Raw genomic sequence first — 12,254 nt, 5'->3', positions numbered from 1 at the left:
GTAGGAGAGCCAGAGGGAGAAGCGTGATGTGGGGATATGTATTGGAATATTTAATGCCTCAGCTTCTTTCCTGCAGGATGCCATAAGTTGATTAGTCCGTCAAGGAAAGGTCACAGGAAGCCCTCTCCCGGGAACCCTCTCTCTCCCCTGGGAGCAGCCTCCTCCCTTTACTCTTTCAAGCCTGAGGCGATAACGCCCCTCTCATCCCTCCCAGCACTTCCTCTCTTCTCATGGTTTACCTCACCTTTGTAAGTAGTCCCTTTATTAAACTCTCCTCAAATTACTCAATTTGAGTGTGCCTGCCTATTTCTTGCTGGGACCCTGATTGGTACTTTTCTAAATATCTATGAGAAATAGAAGGAAGATGCATGCACTCAGTCTCTCTGTCAAGGCTTGAATCAGCTGCCCCTCTTCTTTCTTGGAGACGTTGAGTCCCAACGAGGGCACAATTTGCTTTAATGAACAGAACACCAAACTAAGGGTCAGAAGACTTGGGGCTTTGCTCTGGTTGTGCCATTAACTCCCTGTGAGCTGGAGGAAGTGACACAGCTCTTCTGTGCGTCTTGATCCTTCTGTAAAATGAAAGCATTGAATTACTTCCACAGTAGCTTCTAGTGCTTACTCCACAGTGACTAAACTTTTCCCTAGTAGAGTTGTAGCGGACATTCCTCAGATGTTAACTCACTTAGCTTTTCCATACAGGAAAGGAGAATGACGCATCTCCCAATCTTTCTTAAGAGAGTAAGAAAAAAAACAACTCTTAAAAATGACAAGTGAAGCTTTTAAACCTTCTAATCAATCTCTCTGCCTTCAGATTGGCTGATTAAGACTCTTGACATCTGAATGATTTATTATGACTTAAAGTCCATACTTACAGCACTTGAACTTGATTTCTTCACAACAAAAGGAGGCAGTGGAAGGAGACAGATGATAGGCAGGAAGCAACAGACCAGGAGCTTAAATGGTGATTCTCCCACATGGCCTTAGCAGGCGTTAGAAGTTTGGGTTGTTGCTATAGCTGATTGGTTTGGACAGTTTGTGAATGCAGGGAGAAGGGATGGAATATTTGCACACAGATGGACAAAAAGATCAATCAATCAAGGCATACAGAGAGGAATATAAAGCAACGGTGTAGTTTGGGAGGACGGAGTGAGACTGTGCATTGAGACCTATGTCTGAAGACCTATGTCCACTGTATGAGGGTTTTAATTACTCTGTAAGATTTAATCATCATGACAACTATGTAAATTAGAGATTATAATAATTTTAAATAAGAGAAAATGGGCTCAGAGAAGCTGAGAAAATTACCCAAGTTCACCCAGCTTTATTAGTAAGGGGAAAACCCAGCATTTGAACCTGGGCTATAGATTTCAAAGTCTGTACTTTCCAGAGGCTGCTAAGGGAGTGATGTCATGAATTACATCTGGTGACTTCAGGGTATAAGATAGTTTAGGACAATTCACTCATGCACTCATTCCAGAAATATTTATTGCATATCTACTATGTGCCAAGCTTTGTCTCATATAATGGGGTAAAGTGTTGAACCAGTCAAATGAAATCTCTGCTCTTACCTCCTAGGTAATCAACAAGTACACAGGTAACAAAATGTAATTTTCTAGTAGTCATTGTTTTGAAGAAAATAAAATGGGGAGAAATTGATTGGGAGGCGATCACAGGTGATTTCTCTGACAAAGTGACATTGAAGCTGAGTCTAGAATGCAAAGATCAGGAATAAAGGGCATTTCAGACAGAAGTACAGCCAGGAAAAGGAGAGAAGCCAGTAAAACTGGGGAGGGAGAGAGAATGAGACAGAGCACGTGCGCGTGCGCGTGCACAAGAACAAGCAGATAATGTAGATCCCTGTAGGTCATAATGAAGGGTTTGGCTTTTATTCTAAGAATGAATGTACACTACCAGTGTCCTCAACTACTTTCTCCACCCAGGTCTTAAGGGAAGGATTTTCTGAGAATAAACTTGATGACTTATGATCCCAAATGTGAATCTTAGCTCTATCTGAGATGGATGGAGTTTAAGTAATCAATATCCTTCATGACAAAAGCACTTATTAAATGCCAATTTGTACATGGCATAAGGTTCTGGTTCAGCAGTCACCACCACATCTGTGTGTGTGTGTGTGTCTGTGTATGTGTGTATGTGTGTGCACACGCGAGGGTGTAAGTGTGTAGAGTGTGGACGTAGGGGTGGTATGCATGATTGCAGGATCTGGAAGGTCACAGAGGTGGGTGGCAGTCCTCACCCATCTCCTCTCCAGCTTAAGGTATCTTAATCACTTTTCCTTAGAGCTTGGAGCTATTTCCTGGTCCACCTGCTGGAGTCACTCTTGAATGAACTGTAGCTTCCAATGAAAATGAAGGGAAGACATTTGCATGGCTTTGAATCTTGCAATGGCAATTCCAGTGAATGCACAGGATATATTTACATGATGCTGGAAGCATTTACATGATGCTCAAATTGCATAGCTTGTGGAGAGGAGATTGTTTATTCAAATGAAGATTGAGAGGACTGATTTGATTTCCTAATTCAACCCAAGACTATGTGATGGTAGGACATGTAAATAATTTGCTCACGGATGGGAGGTTTTATCTTTCTATTAAAAAAAAAAGGAAACAAGGGGAGGGTAGTGCCTGGAGGGAGGCATGAGAGGGCTTCTGATATGATGGTTATTGATCTGGATGCTGGTTACATGGTAGTGTTCAGTTTGTGAAAATTCAGTGAGCTGTATACTTGTGATTTGTGCACTTTTATGTCTGTGTTATACCTTGATAAATTCTACCAAATATGAAGTAAGTGAAATTCAGCCCTGAAGGCATTTTCAAAATAATAAAGCCAGGATAGTTAATAAGTCCTGGAGAAGGAGTTTGCAGACTTAGTTTCCATTAAAGCTCTTCCACGAACTTATATGAATAAACAATCAGAATGGGGAGGAGGAGTTGAGGCAGCTGAATAAATGGCATCCTTTCTTTTCTTCCTCTAGTTCTGAACTGATTGAGAGAGACAAGGAAGTAAAGCAGGTAGAGATCAAAAGAACTTTATTTCTAAAGGAAGTGCTAGAGAAGGTGGCTTAGATGTGCTTGCCAAGTGGGTTTCTTAATTCTGAACTTCAGAATTAGGTAGAGATACCCATCTAGACCCAAGAAATGCAAGAAGACAGTAGGTCTTGCCCACAAGAGGGATTTTATGGCAGTGGTTAGAACAGAGCTCCTTCCTTCCGAAAGCAGATAGGCCACGCGTGCTCTGGGTCTGCTCCCAGATCTATCAATCAGAATTCCCTTCTCTCTCTGTCTCTGTCTCTGACTCTGTCTCTGTCTCTGTCTCTGTCTCTGTCTCTCTCTCTCGGAGGAAATGAAAGGCTGAAGAGAGGTCAATAGTGTTCTGCTAACTGAGGTTTCTCCACTTGAGAACAGGAAGCCAAGAGAAAGGGTGCCCCCAGACTTCCTCAACTGACAACAAAAACAACCTCAGCCATGAGGATGCTAGGAACTGCCAGTTACTGAGAGCTTAAGATGGTGAGGCACAGAGCTAATGGTTTACCCGTATGTGTTTTTACATATGTTTTCTAACTGCGTTTTCACAATAGCCCCAGGAAATAGGTATAATTATGACCTCCACTTTATAGCTGGAGTAACCCACCCAAGGTCACACAGCTGGGAAATGGTGGAGCCAGACACTTAGAGGTCGAGGTAGCAAAGTGAAGTGCAGACTCTAGCACTGGGCTCCATGATTTAAAAGTCAGTACCACTTACTGGTTGTGTGGCCTTGGGCAACTTACCAAACCACTCGTTAGTTTCCATCTCAGTAAAATGGAAATGTTATTTCCTTTCTCTGGGACTCCTTTTCCTTATCTGTGAAATGTGTATAGTAGCTTAGCTCACCAGTTCTTAAAAGTGTGATCCCTGGACCAGAAGCTTCAGCATCATCAGGGAACTTGTCAAAAATGATCATTGTACTGAATCAGAAACTCTAGGGTGGGGCCCAGAAATCTGTATTTTAATGAGTTCTTCAGGTAATTCTGATATGCTGATGTTTAAGATCCACTGATCTGGATGATCTCAAAATTGTCTTCTAGCTCTGCCATTCTGACCTCTAACCTCAAGATTTCCTATTACCCTTTCTTCTTCTCAGGTGTCCACACACTAGAGGAGACATTGTGTCACCCTCAGGAAGCTCCCACTGTCAGACAGGTGGTGGTGGTATTGGGGTGCACAGAACTTCCTTGAGGAATGCCCCTTCTGGTGGAGCAACCAAACTACTTTAGTGTTTTGGGAAGACCCGGAAGTAGGGCTTTAGTTAGGGCTGCCTCTCTACCCCAGATTATGCCAGTGACAGGTGAGGGGCTGGAGGTTAAAGGCAAGCCCCTTAGCCTGTGAGAGGAGTTGGTATGGGCTGCAGGGGCTGCCAGGAGTGGCTGGGCTCACGGCGTTGTCTGAAGTTCAGAGTCCTGCAGGATTAGACTGTGGGAGACAGTTAGGAGATCATGTTCTCCGCACTTCTGACTTTCCTGGACTTTTTCTTCCTCTCTCTTCTCTTCCTCTCAACCCCTACACAGCCTGGGCATCCTGACTCCCTATGTCAGTGCGGCAGGATTTGTCAGAGCAAGGCCAAGACCTGAGAAGAAACAGCAGGTCAGGGCCACAATTTGGAGCAATTAAGGAGTACCTTAAAACATGCATTTGTGGATAACTTCGTCATTAACACCTCAACACAGCTGAGGGATCATATTTGGTAATTATGTGAAAGGGCTTTTACAAGCTGTAGAAAGAGAGAGTATTATTATTATAAAGAGGATTAAATTAGACCCTTGGGCAAACATAGACTTCCAATATGGCCAATGCAGGGCTTTACAGATGTCTACATAGTGTGCTTTGAAGGGTGTCATTTAACATCTTAGCACTGATTAATTTATCAGAAAACTAGCTGCTACCTTGGCAATTCAAGCAAGGTCCTGACAGCATGGGACAAGGGGTAGGAAAATTTTGCCTGGATGCTGAGGGTGAGGGCAGGAGGCCAAGAGGGAACTTTGGGGATTAAGTGATATACCATGTGCAAATTACCTAGCACGGTGCCTGGCCTGCAGGAAGTGCTTAATAATGACTGGGGGCATGGGGTACTGGTTAGGGAGAGCAGTTTGGAGGAAGGCAGGGGCGCTGAGCCAGTGGTGGCTTGGGGAATGTTGGAAAGGAAGGGGAAAGAGAACGAGGTACAAAGGGGCGGAGAAAGCAAATCGGTTTGGCTGACTTGTTGGAGTGTAAGGACGGTTCAGAGGCCCTTGGCGTTCTCACGCTGAAAGGCTTAGGAAGGCAATGAAAAAAAAGGATGGGTTTGTTTTGCAGTTCAGGAGGTTAATTTAAATCTTTTGAATTTTACTCTCGGCAGCCTTCAAAATGTCTGAGCCACACAGAAATCATGCAGGTCAGTAACCTGTTGGCGTGAGAAATTACATTCTTTTTCTCTGGCCCCTCCTGACAGAATAATAATAGATTGCAGCAAAATCAAGAGCATTAACTTGAATCGCATAGCTTCTCTCTTTTGAAAACTGTGCTTAGCTGTATTAAAGAACCAACACGCGGGCCAATGCTTCCATCAGGTGGAACAAAACCCAGGTTGAAACTGGATCGGGGCTCTGTCACTCAGTGTGTGACTTTGGGAACTCACGTGCCCAATCCAGGTGTACCTTTCTTCCCTGGAGAGCAGATGGCATCTAAGATCCTGTTCGGGATTTCCAAGTCTTTCGTACTCAGCGAGCTTGTATGCCTACCTCCTTTCTCCCCACCATGGCTCACAACTCCTCTGGCTGCTTCCAGAAGGCGAGGGAATGTTATAAAGTTTGCCTACAGACTGTAATCACGAACACATAAAAAGCAAGGCAGGCTCCAAACACCAGTTATCATCATCATCAAACCCTGCCACATCCCCGGGAAACAGAACAAGGACTCCAGGAAGGAATTATGTCCTGATGCTAGAAACCAAAATGGCACACTGCGTTGGCCAATTCCTGCAGATGTTGTCAAGCAAGAGGTGTCAAGAGACATTAAAAATTCTCCCTCTCAGCTTCGAACAGCAAACATCAGGCTTGCCTCTCTTTAAAGTTACAAACTGGGCTGCACGCTGGTCCCTTCCTTTTCTCCTTCAACTCTCTGATGTGAGCTGAAGCCAAGGGCAAGGATCCTTGGACCCCCAGCAGTCTTTCATCTGGCCCATCCACGGGGCTCTTCCAGAAATGTCTCGACATAAGTTACAACCACAACACAGCCTCGGCGGCTTGCTTGTCTCAGCGGGCTGCCTGCCTGGCAAATGGGATTTAAAGGAACTCTCTAAATGATTGCTAGGACTTTGGGAAACTGCAAAAGGCTGGTTTCATCATGAGTGCCTCCTTTGTGGCATTTTAAATTCACTTTCTATCTGTTCCCCTTCCACCTGTCTTTTCTTCACTGGCCCCAACTGTTTTAACTCAGCAGAAGTTCCCCTCCCTGAAGACCCTGGTTGCCCCTCTGGCTCTCTCCCTGGTGGCTCCCCCTCCTGAGCCACCTTCCTGGCTGCAAGTCACTTGGACAGAGACCAGTGTGTACAGACTCTGCTTCATCATGCCCCGCCTTCCCTCCAGGCCCACTAGCTTATCCAGAGCTCCTGCTGCTGCCTCTCTCTCTTCAGCCTCGTTTTCTACATCTTTGGGATTCTGGGAGCGTCACTACAATCACATGATATACATGAAAGCCATTTTAGCTTAAAGAAAGAACAGGGCTCACAGTGCCAGGTTTCTGAATAAGCTGTGATTGGGCTGATTCTGAAATCAGCTGGCAGGAAAAGGGCCTTTGAATGTTTTCCCCTCCCTGGAATGCCATTCCCAGCCTTCCTCAAACCTGGCTGACCACTGTATCTACCATTTCTACAAAGCTCAGCTCAGACATCTTTACTTCTTCTGGGAAGCTTTCAGTGGTCTCGTCCCCCCTCCTCTGCACCTCTAACAACAGCTAACATTTATGGCGTACTTCTTATATGCCAGGCACTTTACCTGTATTAACTCATTTAATCCTCACAATCATTCTGTAAAATAAGCACTCTATCTCTGATTCCCATTTTACAGAGAAAGAAACTGAAGCCTTGATTAAGACATAGGTTAAGCGATTTGCCAAAAGTTACAAAGTTCGAAAGTGCCAGAGCTGGAATTCAAATCCAGGAATCCAGGCTCCAAAGCCTATCCTCTCCTGCCTCTCCCTTCCCTAGGATAGCTAATGTAGCATTTATTTCCACTTGTGTAACTATCTGGTTACTTATTTGTATCCACAACTAGATTGAAAACTCTGTGCAGGGCAGCGGTGGTGTCTTATTCATTTCTCTATCCCCAGGGCCTGGCACAGAGGTGCAAAATAGATGTTCAATAACTGTTGAGTGAATGAATGAATGAATAAATAAATTTCACTGAAGCAGAAACTACAAAGCTTTTGGAATCAGAAGACTTGGATTTGTATCCTGGCTCTGCCTAGCTATGTGATCCTGATGAATTATATAATTTTTTGAGCCTCAGATTCTTCTTTTGTGCAGTGAGAAATAAAAGATATTTCAAAGTCTTATGTTGAGAATTAAATAAGTTGACGTTTGTGAAGCACCTAGGGCAGTAAAGGTGCTCAGTACATGGTTTCATTCATTCATTCATTCATCCATCCATCCATTCATTCATTCAGCAAATAATTACTGAGCACCTGATGTGTACCAGGCATGACAGTATTTGTGGGGTATTTACAGAGAACAAAACAGAATTCCTGCCTCGTGGAGTTACATTCTAGTGGGGGAGGGGAACAAGTTAAAAAGAAATATAAAACACTTATAAGGTAAATAAACAGAGAATAACTGGAGGGCTGCTTTATTTAGAAAGGATGGTCAGGAAATGCCTCCAGGGAGTGATGCTGACATTGAGGCTTGAAGAATAAGGAGGCTAGCCACTTGAAGAGCCTGGGAATAACCATTTCACCCAGAAGGAATAGTCAATATAAGAGCCTTGAGTTTAGTAAGAGATAAAAGCATTCAAAGAAGAGAAAGGGGGCCAAGATGGCTGGCACCTGGTCAGTGAGGAGCAGAATGATAGGAAATGAGGTTGGAGAGACAGATCATTCAAGGGGCCTTGCAGTCCCAGTTAATACAAGGGCCATAAGAAGCTATGACTAGGTTGTAAGTGAAGAGGTGGCAGAGCATGATTTCTATTTTTAACAGCCCACTTTGGCTGTTGTGTGACGTGAGGATATTAAGGGGGCAAGAAGAAGGGAAGCCAGTTAACAGCCTATTGAAGTGGTCTAGGTGAGACATTCCAGTAGCTGGGACTAGGGTGGAAGCAATGAGAATGGAGATAAATGGTCATATTTGAAATATCTTTTAGAGGTAGGACAATCGTAACTGGCGAATGAATTGGATATTGGGGATGATGAGAATGGAAGAATCAGAATGATTCCTGACTTTGGGTTTGAACAACCGAGTGGATGGTGGTATGTTTTTTAAAATGGGGATGTCTGGGGGAGGAGCAGGCTTGGGAGGGAAAACAAGAGTTACGTTGAAGGCATGTTACTATGGACTGAATGTTTGTGTCCATCCCCACCCTCACCACCAAATTCTTACATTGAAGCCCAAACCTCCAGTGTGAAAGCATTTGGAAGTGGGGGACTTTGGGATGTGGTTAATCCAGCTGAGGTTATCAGAGTAGGGCCTAAGAAGAGGAAGTGCTCTCTCTGTCTCTGTCATGGGAGAACACAGCAAGAAGGCAGCCATCTGTAACCTATGAAGAAGGCACTTGCCAGGAACCGAATCTGGTGGCACCTTAACATTGGACTTCCCAGCCTGTGGATTTCTCCAGAACTGTGAAAAATAAATGTCTGCTGTTTAAGCTACCCAGTCTGTGGTATTTTGTTATAGCAGCCTGAGCTGACTAAGACATTAAACTTGGAATGCCAGTTAGATATCAGAGGATATGTCAAACAGGCGGATTTATGATACTGGTTGTCATGGGAGAGGTCAGAGTTGGGAGATATAAATTTAGGAGTCATTTGACTGCGGCTGGTATTTAGAGTTATGAAAGTAGAGGATATTACTGAAGAAGTGTACAGATAGAGAAGAGGATAATAATAATAATGATAACAGTAATGGTAATAATAGTAATGTAACAATGATAATAATAATAATAATAGCAAACATGTATACAGTGTTTACTATATGCTAAGTACTGTTCTAAGTACCTTATATATATTAACTCATTTAATCTTTACAACAACACTGGAAGGTAGGTGCTATTATCCCTATTTTATAGATGAAGAATCTGAAGCACTTACAGATTGGGTAAATTGCCCAATTTCACACTAAGTAAGTAGCAGATAGGATTCAAAATTGGAAAGTTTGGCTTCCGAGTCCATTCTCTTAACTCCTATGCTGTCATATCCTCTTAAGAGAAGAGCCCCAGAATTCAGCCCCGGGACTCTATCACAGGGAGTGGGTAGAAAAGGAGACTGCTGAGGAATAAGTAGGAGAGTGTGGTGTCACGGAAGCAAAGGGAGTGAAGATTTATCAATAAGAAGGAAATGTTTAACTGTATAAATATTCTTGAGCAGTTAAGTAAGAAGAGGCTAGAGATGTTTCCATTGGATTCATCAATATGGACGTAACCGACAAGAGCAATTAATAGTATTTGCCATTTTCTGAGTCTGCTCTTCAGTCGCTAGCTTCTTTTCTCAACCTTGATGATAAATTTACGTCTTAGGCCGTGAATTTCATCTGCCACTAGGTGTATGCAATCAGACCACTTCATTTCCTATGGGATGTATTCTGAGTAGCATTTTATGTTTGGATTTTTATCCCACTGTCCTCTTTTTGGGTGCCACAGTCTAGTTTCCTTGATTTTGGGGGGTCTTGCTTCATCTAGAGGTATTTTCCTATGTCATCAAAGGAAGTACATAAGAGGCTTTTTCCTTAGTCTTACTATTCCCACTTGCTCAGCTGGTTGACTCAGAGTGGAAAGGGGACAAGATTTCTGGCTGTTTCCGAATGGCAAACTCAAGAGCTATATCACTAGACAATTCTAATGTACAGCACTCCCTCCCTACCATTCCTATGCTTGAGAAATTGAGAGATAGTATCTGAAGGCTAAATCTGCCTCCAGCAAGGATAATGAGTCCTGCTTGATGGTTTAGAGTAAGAACATGTCACATGACTAGTGCCTCTAATTAGCCCCTCAGCAAGCTCTAGTCTAGATTCCTTATTTAGGGCACAGTGGTACTCAGATAGGGTGTGATTCATTTCTACCAGGGTGTCTGAACACATCTGAGTACATCAAAAGGAAACTCAGTTCCAGATGGAGTCCTCTAGAACAGCGCTGCCTGGGGTGGGTGAGCAATGCCACAACTCAGCCTCAACAGGACAAAGCACCCGGAGAGGGAGCTTCCCATTGCTCTATGATGAGGGAAAGCAATGCCCTGGATAGGTTGTCATCACTCCTCGATTTCTCCCTTAAGCTCAGGAAAGCAGATGGCAGGAGCACAGCAGGGGACTGACAAATGCTTATCACTACTTTGCACTAACTTTCTCAAAGCATGTCAACATTGGTTTGCCCTGGAGATCTCTGTAAAGGCATTACTTTAAAGGAGAGCATTTATGGAGCTGAGTTCCTCGTTTCCATTTGCCATTCCACATGGATTTGGCACTCTTAGGGGTGAAGAAGTCAAGGCCCTTGACTTCTCTTCACAAAAAATGTCTTCTTGCAGAAATAGTTCAGGCTAAATAGCTACCCCTACACATTGGGGCATTTAATTTGCATTGTACTTTGACTATTGAAATTTCTTTGTACTTTAATCCTTCAGAATCATGGAAACCCCAGAGCATAGACAGAGGAAGGGTCATCATTGGTGTTAAAAACACCAGAGAAAAGGAATGACTTATAAGAGAATGTGATACTCAAATAGTAGAATGGAACTGTAGACTGGTGGCTAAAGAAGTTGGAGAAGGAGAGATCTTGAAGGCAATCAGAAAAAGGGCAATTAGAATGGTAAGAGGAGATGTGGACCAAAAGTACCTTCTAGGAACAGAGATAAGGGAAGAGATGGCCTGTGAGATGATGAAAGACCACATGAGTAAGAACATAAGAACAAGTAAGACCCTCACTCTCCACTGCTATCCCTCCCCTCTCCTCTTATTCTACCCTTGACTAAAAGCGAAGGAGTGCATGAAGGGAACAGAAAGGAAGGCAGAGGGGCTTTGTCAATAGATCAGAAATAGAAACATCTGAAACTTTCCACTGGAAAAACTTGGCAGGATCAGACTGTCGTGGGACCTTAGCGGAATCTCAGTTTAACTCTTATTGGCCTGCCTTAGCACAAGGGTGTGGTGTGCTTGGAAGAGCTTACAGTCCAGGGAGAGAAATGTGACCGTGAAAAGTCTCTTTCATATGTAAGAGTTGAGAATGGAATAATCTTTTTTTTTTTGTAAACTACTTTAGACTTGCTGGAAATTCGTAATCACAGTGAAACCTGTCTCGAGGTCTGCTCTTCACCTCTACCAAGTCCCACCCTGTCAATGATGACTTTACCTTCTTTTGAGTTTCCAGAGAGAGTATCTTTTGAATGCCAAGCAATCAATTTTTATGGGTCTCTGCCTGGAATTTAAGTTTAGAGTTAGATTCTTTACAATAAGGACAGTTTATTGGCCAAAGTTAGACCCAACTCATAACCAACAGATTAGCCAATGTAACAGTTTCAGACTGATGAACATGAAGGGTAATTGACCATGATTTTCCAGAACTTCGTCAGTGAGTTGAGCCTCACCCAAAAGTAAGTGGGAGATGAAGCACTGCTGGAACAATTTATCTGGGCCCCAAGGGCTTTGTGCCTGAAGAATTAGCTGGAACCTCAAAATTTGCTCTAGACAGAAAAGTAGAAGCCCAAGGGTAGGATTTCAGGAGTCACATTCCTAAAAACATATCACTTCTCCTACCTACTGGCAGATGACTAAAATTATTTTAAAAGGTGACAGAGCCTTGCATTTCATAATCCTTTGGCTCTCCCAGTCTTCCTAACAGGGGCCATGGCCACAGTGACACAGAGGTGTTAGATCCTTTTTGAGAGTGGATTTTCTTAGCGGAAATGAAGGATCAAGCACAAGAGTGTTTGCCTGCTTGAAAGCAGGAGTGGTGGGCCCTGGGAGGGTGAGAAAGGAAAGATTGGAAATGTGAAAGCCAAATGACTGACTTTACAATTTTACGAAGG

The sequence above is a fragment of the Camelus bactrianus genome, chromosome X, assembly GCF_048773025.1.
Source record: "Camelus bactrianus isolate YW-2024 breed Bactrian camel chromosome X, ASM4877302v1, whole genome shotgun sequence".
NCBI lineage: Eukaryota > Metazoa > Chordata > Mammalia > Artiodactyla > Camelidae > Camelus > Camelus bactrianus.
The sequence above is the reverse complement of the archived record's forward strand: the minus strand, read 5'-3'. Positions refer to the sequence as shown.